The sequence below is a fragment of the Glycine soja genome, chromosome 1, assembly GCF_004193775.1.
Source record: "Glycine soja cultivar W05 chromosome 1, ASM419377v2, whole genome shotgun sequence".
NCBI classification, from domain to species: domain Eukaryota; kingdom Viridiplantae; phylum Streptophyta; class Magnoliopsida; order Fabales; family Fabaceae; genus Glycine; species Glycine soja.
Genome location: NC_041002.1, coordinates 19,693,068 through 19,704,615, shown reverse-complemented (window position 1 = coordinate 19,704,615; position 11,548 = coordinate 19,693,068). Strand labels below are relative to the sequence as shown.

The 11,548-nt window shown below is 33.4% G+C and overlaps 1 long non-coding RNA gene across 3 annotated transcripts; it reads left to right on the top strand.

Annotated features, from left to right (window-relative positions):
* Positions 1-899: 899 nt before the first annotated feature.
* On the top strand, positions 900-4,507 carry LOC114413126. 3 transcript variants are annotated; one of them, XR_003666870.1, is made up of 4 exons: positions 900-1,197; positions 1,286-1,349; positions 1,451-1,519; positions 4,339-4,507. It is a non-coding gene; the product is annotated as an uncharacterized LOC114413126 (long non-coding RNA). The 3 variants fall into 3 exon arrangements; XR_003666869.1 differs by lacking the exon at positions 4,339-4,507 and adding an exon at positions 1,935-2,294; XR_003666868.1 differs by lacking the exon at positions 4,339-4,507 and adding an exon at positions 1,667-1,857.
* Positions 4,508-11,548: the final 7,041 nt, after the last annotated feature.

The following is an 11,548-nucleotide window of genomic DNA, read 5'->3' as shown; positions in this document are numbered from 1 at the left end:
TGATTTCAGGAGGTATGTTGGTGATTGTGGCTGGGTATAGGGCAGAGGAAGCAGGGAGTAGAGTGCAGCCAACAGAGGACCTTTTCTTTACTTCATCGTTTCTTATTGTTTTTAGTGTTTTTCTTTTAAATATTTTAACACAAATCTTATGTTTTTTTTTTTTCTTTTTGTAATTGTTGTATTGGACTGAACTTTTATTTGTCAAATAGACTCAAGCAATCTAATCTTTTTTCTTTGTTTGTTTTTGCCCAGCAACAGTGTTCGTACAAATGGAACCAGAATCAATTTGAAGATTCTCCATGGATGCTTCATCTCAGTTGACGCTTGAGTTTCAATAGGCTTCAGTCTATCATATGTAAGTATGTATGAATAGCTTGAATCCACTACCTGTATCTTTCCCTGAAGGGACACATGTTGACGTTTAGGGACATCCTTTGTTATCACTGAAGGGACACCTATTGGAGGCACTTAATTCATTGACGAATAAAATAGTGGCAGCTTCCTATTATTTTTATGCACTTGAAAAAATAATTCTGAATTAAGTGCCCGGTTATCTTGCCAAATTGTGCAAACCTGGAATATTTGAAAACTATGCAGATGATGCTGAAAGACAAAGAAGCAGGAATGGAATTCTAATCTAGCAACTGAAACTGAAATGTTTTGTTTTGCAAGATGATAAGACTCAAAGAAGCCATAGAAGATGGCTAACATATAGAACCTATTCCTTTCTTTCTAGCACCACTACAACCCTTGTCGTTCTCAAATGCTCATGGCTGATTTATGCCATTTTTTCTGGTTTGCATATGTTGAACGTTTTCCAGTTGCAGAATGGGGACAGGAAACACAGAATATATATATATATATATATATATATATATATATATATATATATATATATATATATATAAGTTGACCATTCCTGTTTTCTGTTTTCTTCTACTAGCGTACATGCAATATGTTAATTTCGGTTGGAGCTTAACGGGTTCTGAATTTCAGTTTTGCTCGGTGTTGTTTTACAAATTCTGATCAGACGAAATAAAGTTTTACTACAAAATGCAACAAAGTTCATTGATATTGCATAGTTCATGAAGATATGTCGGAGTAGGGAAGTTGATGGATCATGCAACTTTAGTTTGAACTACTTCGATTGCAATGGTGCATGTGCTATGGTTAACGATTAAATTTATACGTGAGATGGTACCGCGCGCGTATCATTATTTGCTTCTATCATGAAGTTTACTTTGATACAATTTGAGGTAATTCTGTATTAATTGCTACTATGCAGATGCTTTGCAATGGACCTCGAACTTGCATTCCCCTTGGTGCGCGCAATCGCGCGCTTTCATACGGTTCTTATTCTCTTTATTACTCTTCTACCATTTCCATAATTTCATTTATGCACTTTTTGATCATTTATGAGGCTACTGAAATTGTTCAAGCTTTTATGCAGACTCTCTTTGACTGGCAACAACTACAACAACAATATCCCCGAGCTACCTATGTACGCTGAATTCAGTTGGTAAGTTGCAAATTTATATTATTTGTATATCTATTTTAGTATACTTTGAGATTATATATGAATAAATTAATGTACATAAAATTCTTTTGAAAAAATTATGGTTAATTAGGAATATTCTTTTTCCTGCTTCCAAATGGTGTGTACCAGGTCCATCACCTGCTCATAATTCGTTACCAGAATGTATTTTCAACTCCTGGTGTACATGGGGTGGGCTACTAAGCTTATATGGTTTAATGGAAATTGTAGTATTTTTTAGATGCTGTGTTACTTTAATTTTTATCTTTAAATGTTTGAATCACATATTTTTGAGAATGGTAAATAAAATTTGCTTCTATATCTACCCGTTCTTATCATTAATTATTTTTTATTTGTGAACAAGTGTTTAGCTATTTTTAGTTTGAAAATGTCTTTTCAGTCACCTATTGGGAAGATAGATAATGAAGAGAACAAGTTGGCCTGATTGTTGATATATGCTTGTTTGCCTTCGACGTTGCACAAGAGATGACCAATTAATCAACAAACTAGAATGATCCACACTGCCTATGTAGTCGCTCCAAAAAATTATTTTACTTAATTAACAGCGTTTTTGCTGCCTCTGAGCTTAACATTCTTATATGTGAAAACTCCAAGTAAGCTCAGAATTATATGTAGCTGATGTTTTAGGATAAATTGACACATAAGAAGCGACCAATGAATGAAAATACTAGAAAACATGTAAGGCATATGCTGTTTTGAAATACAAATATAGATTTAAAAAATTAAATCATAACAGCGAATAGAAAATTTTTCACTTAATTCACGGGGATAAATAATTTATTTGAAATCCTATTAATATCTAAATTATTAGAATTAAATTATTTTTTAATTCATTGTTATAGTAATTTAAATTCAAATCTATTTTTATGGTTTATTCTTTTATGATTTAAATAATTTATCTAGTAATTTCATAGTTATGAGCTATTTACCTAAATTCACATTAACATATGAAGAGAAATTAACACTTAAATTGTAGGATAATTTTTTTTTTACCTTAAATCATCTGAAAATTTAAATTTTGGGAGAAAATATACTCTATTATAACTTTTAATTTTTTAAGTATTGTCATAATAATTTAATATAGATTATATATATGTAAAATACAACACGAGGAGGATTTTTTCTTTTATAAAAACAAGTAGGAAAATTCACTTAATTCACGGCAGTATAAGAACTATCAAACTTGGAGATGATTCTTTTTCTTTCATAAAAGTAAATGGGAATATTTTCACTTAATTCACAAGGATAAGCAATTTTCTTGAAATGACATTATTATCTAAATTATTAAGGTGAATTACATTTTTTTAATTCACTCGATTTATTATTATTATCATTACATGATAATAATGATAAATCAATTTCATTCACTTCATTTATGGATCATACATACAACTAGAATCCTTTAACATTGAAGTTCATTTGAAATGCACAAAGGGGGTTTTAATAGATACCATGCATAAGCACAACTTTACCTACAGTTAAACCTAGCTTCATTTTCTCGTGAGAAATCACGCTTAAACACAACCCAAAGTGTGCTTAAGGGTCATTTCCTGATAGACCCTCAAACCACGCTTAAGCCCCATTTTTTGACATGTATGCGAGATCTAGATTTTGCTTCTAAAATCCCTTTGGTTGGATTCCAAATGAACTCAAAATCTTTTAATGTCCAAGATGAATATCAAATTAAAACACATCTAATGAACTCAAAACAGTGACTCACACACAATACATAACATTAAAGATAGTTTATACTTCTCTTACTTATCCAAACTCAATGAACTAGCTTTGAGAAGAAGAAAGGAAGAAAAGGAAGATTTTAGGTCCAAGATGGAAGTTTTCTCCCACTCACACAACAGCTCTACACAATCCATACTACTCACATCCCAAAAACAAACAAAATCCACATTAAAACCATGAAAATAAACAATTTTGTGAACTTCGAAAAGTACTCATGGAGAGAAAATAAAAATGATGAGAGGGAAAAGATGAGAGTTCCTTACCACTAAATCAACCTTCAAACTGGAATAAAACACTGCTACAAGGTCCCTTGAGCAAAGAAATTCAAGATCTCAAGCTCTCCAATGGAGGGTTGTCTTGGAGAAGAAGAAGAGAGTGAAATAAGAATGTTTTGAGTGTGGTTCAAAATTGAACCCCTTTATGTTGAGTTTATGGCTATCATTATTCCTTCTAATCACACCCCTTCACTTCCCAACTCACCCACCCCATCCCTATTACTCAAGGCTTATTCATCTCAATCGGGCTGCTTTAAAAGTTACGATTCACACCTAAAACTAGGTTTATGCATATGTAATCATAATCATATATACAAATATCACAAACGAATACCTTATAATTAATTAATTATAGACACTTAAATTAATTAGAAATTACAATGTTACATTTTTTTCAAGAAATTTGAAATTTAAGGTGATTTAATGTAAAAAAGATTATCCTATAAGTTAAGTCTAAATTTCTCTTCATACTTAAATTAAATGAAAATATTCATTCCCATTGATTATTATTTTTCATAATAATCAGATCAATGTTAATGTGATTTAGATAAATTGTTCATACCATAGAATTACTTGATAAATTATTTAAATCATAATAGAGATAACAATAAAAAAAATATTCAAATTTAAATTATTATACCAATGAAAAAAAAAATAGTGTTAGGATCAAATGACATGAAGTGTCAAATTTAAATTTGACATCAAATCTCATCCATTTATTTAATGTAGTAACTTACACCAGAGTTGACCATAGTTTCTTTTATACTCCAGAATTATCTAAACTCCCCCACAGCAGTGCTTCGCTCTACCAAGGGATGTCGATGCTCCATGCAGAACCTCACATCACCTCTCCTATTACTTATGTTTCACAATTTTCATAATCTTTCACCTTTTCTCTTCTACCACAAGTTGCTCCCCTTTTTTATTTTTCTCACATGGTTGTTCGTTCATCGGTTAATATATATTATCTTATTACAACAATAATTAAAAATATATAAAAAGTTATATTGAAGTATGTTTTCTTTCCAGAAATTTGAATTCATTGTGATTTACGGTAAGAGAACTATCCTATAAGTTAATTCTAAATTTCTATTCATACTTAAATAAAAGAATGTTCATTCCCATTGGTTATATTTTTCCATAATAATTATATCAGTGTTAATGTGAATTTAGGTAAGTTGTTCATACCCATGGAAATACTTGATAACTTAATCAAATCATAAAAGAGATAGCAATAAAAAAATATTGAAATTTAAATATTATAACAATGAATTAAAAAAATTTTAATTTCACGTTAATAATTTAGATATTAATGTCATTTTAAGAGAATAGTTTATCCCTATTAATTAACTGGAATTTTTCCTATTTACTTTTCTTAAAGAAAAATAATCATCTCCAATTGTTATATTTTGTTTATCCCCATGAATTAATTGAAAAATTTTCCACTTTACTTTAAGAAAAAAAATAATCCTAATGTGTTATCTTTTACATATAATATATTTAAACTATTACAAGAATATTTTGAAAAATAAAAAGTTATAATAGACTATATTTTCTCCCAAGAAATTGAATTTTAAGGTGATTTAAGGTAAAGAGTTTATCCTATAATTTAAGTCTAAATTTCTCTTCATACTAAAATTAAATTTTTTCATAATAATTATGAATTTTGTAAAATTTTCATACCCATAAAATTACTTGATAAATTATTTAAATCATAAAAGAGTAAGCAATAAAAAATATATTTAAATTTAAATTATTATACTACTAGAATGAAGGCTTTCAATGTCGGTTCCAAAACACATTGAACGACAGTTCCAGAACCATCTTTGAAGCCACCATCCTGAAAAGTGTTCTTAGTTTGGAAGATTCCACAAAACCGTCTTAGAATGTTTTCTTTTTTTAAAAAATAAAAATAAAGAATTCTAAGATGTTTTTCCCAAAAATCGTCTTAGAATGTAAACTTTCTGATAGTTTTTCAAAGAACTGTCACAGAATATATTCTTTTTTACAAAATAAAATTTTAAAAAATTGAACCATCTTAGAATATAGATTATCTAAGATGATTTTTCAAAGAATTGTCTTAGAATGTCTGTTTTTTTAAAATAAAAAAAATGAGAATTCTAAGATGATTTTTACAAAAACTGTCTTAAAATGTAGACATTCTAAGATGATTTTTTTCAAATAACTGTTTTAGGATGTCTTTTTTTTTAAAAAAAAAAAATTTGACTAGAAATTGACTACAACTATTGTTATAATTATATCTCCTTTTTTCAAATATCTACTATTCGCGGTGAATAATCCCATTCACAAGCATATTAATAAAATGTTGTACCAAATTCAAAATTAATAAACAAAATTCATCCTGTAACATCCCATTTTTTCGTAAATAAATTTAAAAAGCTTTTTAGTAATAAATAAATAAATAAATAAATATAGAGCAAATAATAGGCTGAGTACCCTAGGTATAAATAGTTATGTTAAGTCAGCTGCCTCCTTTTGGCCTCATTTTCGTTTTTCCCCTTCTCTCAAAACCCTTTCTTTTTCCCGCAGCCCACCAAACAAGTCTCAGAAAAACGACAATCTCGAACCCGTTCACCGTTGGATCGTCGTGAAATTTGAGTATCATGTTCGCAACACAATTCCGAGCATTCTCACCGTTGGGAATTTCGATATCAGGTCTTAAATGAGAGAAAAACCCTTCGCATTGTAGCCTTTTTCTTTCCCGCAGAAACCCAGAGCTGTCTTGGTAAAACTACGATCCCGGTTTCGTTAACCGTTGGATTATTGTTAAATTTGGATATGTTGTTCGAAATTCAATTCCGCACGCTTCCACCGTTGGGATTTGCGAGACAATATTCGTGTAGGGAGAAAAAGGAATCGTATGAAGACAGTACAAGTGGAGGTTTCAATCTCTTCTCCGTCTCTCTGACGTTTGGGAATTCTATCGGAGCAGTCGGATGAATAATTGAAAGAATTTCCGGGAACCGCTAGAGATGTTGCTATCGCTGACTGAAGACACGTGAGCCCGCTTAGATGTAAGGGATGAGTTATTCACAGTTGGGGATTAGTGAGAACATGTGTAGGGATCCTTAGAGGATTAAATTGGGATTTTATTTTGGGATGTTTGTTAAATTGCAATTTTTCCTTTATGATTATAAATAAAATATTGATGTCCTGATGAAAATTGCTTGATAAATTGTGCTCTTGATATTTGTATATTTGGACCTATGATTTGGATATAATTGTGTAATATTATTTGAGGGGTTTTAGTCCTCATGTTGTGATAGTCTTTTATATAAATTGTTATATTGAGGATATGAAATGATAATTCAAATTGTGAGTATGTGATGAATTGTAGAATAACATGTTGCTTTGAGATTATAATATTGTTATTGAGATTGAGTATAAGTGTAAAGTTGAACATGTGTTAATTTGTGAGATACGTGTAAACATGTGATGGTGGATTGTGACACTATGAGATGTGAAATTGTGAATGAGTTCTAGTTGTGGATAAGTGTGTAGTTAACACTTGATGTGAAATTACTTGTGTTGTAAGCCATGAATTGTACAATATCCGACCAGCGTTATCTTGAGAAAAGCGTTGATGCGCAGTGTTAAAGAGAAAATGTAGGTTTCCTATTTAGGAACCAGTGTTAAATCGTAGCGCAATTGTGTTGAACGTGTTTAAAACACGAGTGTAAGGTCGTGAGTATTGTATAATTCATGAGCAGTGTCTGCATGTAAAAAAAAATTATTTTAGGGGTTGGACCTGAATCAGGAGGGAGAGGCCCTGACGGACTCTTCGGAGTGTAGGCCTTGGGGGTCACCGGGTTTGAGTGCTCCTTTAAGCCTATGCTGATCTCATATGGTTGGAGCATTCTCGCAAAACATCGTGACCCTGACTGGTCTCCCTATGATCTTACTTAGTGAGAGTGACCTGACAAACCCATTGTGTGGTGTGTCTTGTTATGTACTCCTAAGCGCCCCAGGGTGGTTTTTCACTGACATGGTACCACATTGCATATAGAATTGAGTCTTAGCATAACTATTGCATATGCTTGCTAATTGATGTGTTATTATATCTTGATCGAAGTGTGGGATTCTTGTGTAATGTGATTGATAATTGAAAAGTGAATTTTGAATGACGAAGTGGTGAAGTTACGTGAGCTATGTTTAAGCAAGTGGTATCTCATTTATATAATATGTATATTTAATTGTCTTGTTTCTCTATTAGTTAGGAATGTGATAACTCACTCCCTGTGTGTTGTTGTGTTTGGATCCTGTGATGATCTTGAACTTGTGTTCGGGGGAGCAGATGAATAGGTGGATGACTATGAAGAACCTCATGCTAGAGGACACGGGAACACCACGCTCTGATAGGATGTGACATTAGGATATAGGTTCTATATTAATTGTATGAGACTTATATGACTTTCTTTGAGTCGAGATGACTTTATTATTTATTTGGACAAGTTTGAATATGATGTAGAAGAAAGTGAACGTGAGCCTTTTACCCATTTGAAAAGCTTGTATTTAAAAATGTTTTAAAAATACTTTTAATTAATATTTGAATTTTTATTCCTTTATTAATATATATGTGAGGGGTAGAGGGTGTCACACATCCTATAATAAAGCCTCCATAGCTAAAGAAAGTTCAAACTAGACAAGATACTTCAAAACCAATGCATCATATTACTAAGTGGTAATTACCAAGTGTCATAGCCTAATTTCGTTCGGGGACAATTCTTGTCGACCTGCGGACCTTGGTTGGTCACTTTGAGACGCTTAACACTCATCGTCGTGAAATCCGTAAAGTTTCACGATGTTTCAGAAAGAAATTAGTCAAAAACACAAAAATGGGGCTGCACTTATCAAACTGTGGGGTGTAACTAGCATAGGATCCATCTGGACCATCTAGAACACTCTGGAGGGGGGTGCACTCATCAAATTAGGGGGTATGCTCAGGAAACTTCATCACTAAGCAACCTGAAAGGGGAGTGCACTCATCAAATTGGGGGGTGCACTCATCAAATTGGGGGTGCACTCAAGAAACTTCATCACTAAGCAACCAGGAATGGGGAGTGTACTAATCAAATAGGGGGGTGCGCTCAGCAAACTTCATTGCATTCATCAAAATGGAGGGTGCGCTCAGGAAACTTCATCACTAAGCAACATGAAAGGGGGGTGTACTCATCAAATTGGGGGTGCGCTCAGGAAAACTTCATCACTAAGCAACCCTATTTTTTTTTTTTTTGGCTATAAATAGGGGAAGGCTGAGTTTAAGGGGTTCAGCATTTTTTGCACTAAGTTTTCACTTGAAATTAGTGAGGAGAAGAAGAAAGAAGGAGAAAATTCAAGCCAAGGTGCTTCCGTGACGCTTCCGAGACGTTTCCATGATCGATTCCGTGGACGTTCTTCGATCTTCAACCGATTAGTTTTTTATTTTGAAGCTTTGAATTCATTCTATGCACCCTCAGGGGTCCATTCTTGCTTTGTATGTTTTCATCTTCATTCTTCTACTTTCGGTGTTTCTTTTCTTCGTTTTAAGCGAGTTTCGATCAATCGTTTAAGCCGTAATTTTACTTAATCGATGTTTAAAGGGATTTCAACCGATCATTTGTGTCATAATCTCATTTAATCCCCCTTAAAATAAAATCCAGCCGATTGTTCACGTCGTAACTCAGTTAAAAACCAAAAAATAATAAAATAATAAAAATATATGAAAAAATAATAAAATAAGTGTTGACCAAACATTTTATTTTGAAAGTCCCCTTAAATGAGTTGATAAATAACTAAGTGAAACTAAGGCTAAAATCAACTCACAAATCAAACATTTGCCCGCAAAAAGGTCATTTGAAAATCGTTTCAAGGTCCAACGCCTTAAATGGTTGCGAAGAACTACGCAGGTCTGATTTCCTTATCGCAATTGATGATACGTAGGAGCAAAAGCCCCGCTTTTTTCAACCCCATGAGATCGTTAAAGGTCCAATACCTTAATGTTTCTCACCCAAGAAATCGTTCAAGGTCCAATGTCGTAACATTTCTCACCCAAAAGAGATCGTTCAAAGGTCCAACGCCTTAACGGTTCTCTCCCTTCAAAATCGAGAGGTCTTTTCAAGGTCCAATGCCTTAAACAACTCTCTCCCCTTTTCAAAAATCAAAAGATCATTTAAAGGTCCAACGCCTTAAACAACTTTTGTTCGGTTAAACTCAATCTTGCGAAGAAAGATTAAAACAACTTAACCAACGTTCAATTCTTATAAAAAAACTACCTAGGTCTGATTTCTTCATCACAATTCAGGAATATGAAGGAGCAAGGCAAATACCCTTGTCGACCACAAAAAAGTAAAAAGCATAAAAAAAGCATAAAAAAGGAAAACATAAAAAAGTAGAAAGGGAAAATACATAATTTTGAAGTAATGATTTGCACACTCGATTAGAGGCTGTCATCCCTTGTGATGGGTGCGTGAGGTGCTAATACCTTCCCCGTGCGTAAAAACAACTTCTGAACCTTTCATACTTAAAGTTCCTAGACCATGTTTCGGTTTTTCTAACTTTTTCCTCAAATAAACGTTGTTGGAGACTCCGCGCGTTTTCCTCCCTTGGAAGACGCTCCCATGAGCCTTCGCGTCGCCCTCCTGCCGAAGGGTAGGTTGTGACAGTTGGCGACTCCACTGGGGACTGTTTTTAGAGAGTTAGGTCTTCTAATCTTGTGCAAATATCATTATTTCCCTTTTTTCGGTTTCTCTTTGTTTCCTTTATGTTCTTGTATATAACTCTTTGATGCTTTTAAGTGTGTTTTTAATGTATGCGTGAAGTAGATATTTATTCATTTGATGCACACAAACACCCACACTTTTTTCACAAACGGTGAGTTGGAAAAGGGCCTTATACCCGGGTCCATGGGAACATAGGAAGTGGAGGTGAATCTGTGATCATGCTAAGTCCCCGACTTGCTTGATGACAGTGAAACCTCATCTAGAGTTTTTCTCTTTGATGATATGTTGTCGCTGGTAGTCCCTACCGCCACAACATTGATGTCAAAGGGAATGATATCTCTAGAAACCATTGAGAGATATAACCGCCTTGGGAGTTAGCACTAAAAGCCTTTTAGTTCCTCCCATTTAGGTTCCTAAAATAGGGGCACGAAGCGAACACACTGCGTGTTTTGTTTTCCTTAACATTGCCATGCATACCTTCTAAATGTCATGTGCATCTCTGTTGTATGATTGTTTGGTGATGTTGCCATGCTTGTGTGTCCCCCTGTTGCGCTAAAACATACGCTTTTGCACATTTATTTCTGCATTGCGTCATCACACATGCGTTATATTTTGGTCCCATCATTTTCTCACGAGAAGTCGGAAGGTCCGTATCGCTTTCTTAAGTGCATACATGGGGCATTGTGCTGCCAAATGTTGCAAGTAAGAAGAGATAATCTTCTGGGCTGTCGTGTCTGTAAAATACATTTGTGTCATGCACCGCATAAGCATCTCTTCATGGCATTGCAATGGATATGTCATTCCCGCATTTGTCGTTTATCATATTCATGCATTGTATTTTGCATAAATCACTGCATTACCACAGATCTGCATTTAGCATGCTCTTTTGTTCTGACAACTGCACACATTTTATTTTCATCGTTTGCATGTCATGTTCACTCATGCATGACCCTTGCATTTTCCCTCTGCATAAAAAAGGGGGAAAACAAAACAAAAAAATATAAATAACAAAAAAAAAGAAAAAAAAGGAAAAAAAAAAGAACAAAAGAAAGTCACAATAAAGCATGCAAGTTCACATGACATTCTTAGTTACATGTGTTGGGTACCATGATGATAGCTATGAACCTACCTCAATAATGCATCTTTCGCATACATCCATGCTTTTCATTGGTTGCATTGTTCATTGCATTCTTTCCTTGAAATCAAAACTGTAATCATTTTTATCAAAAGGGAAGAACGCACTTTATGACACCCTTACTGAA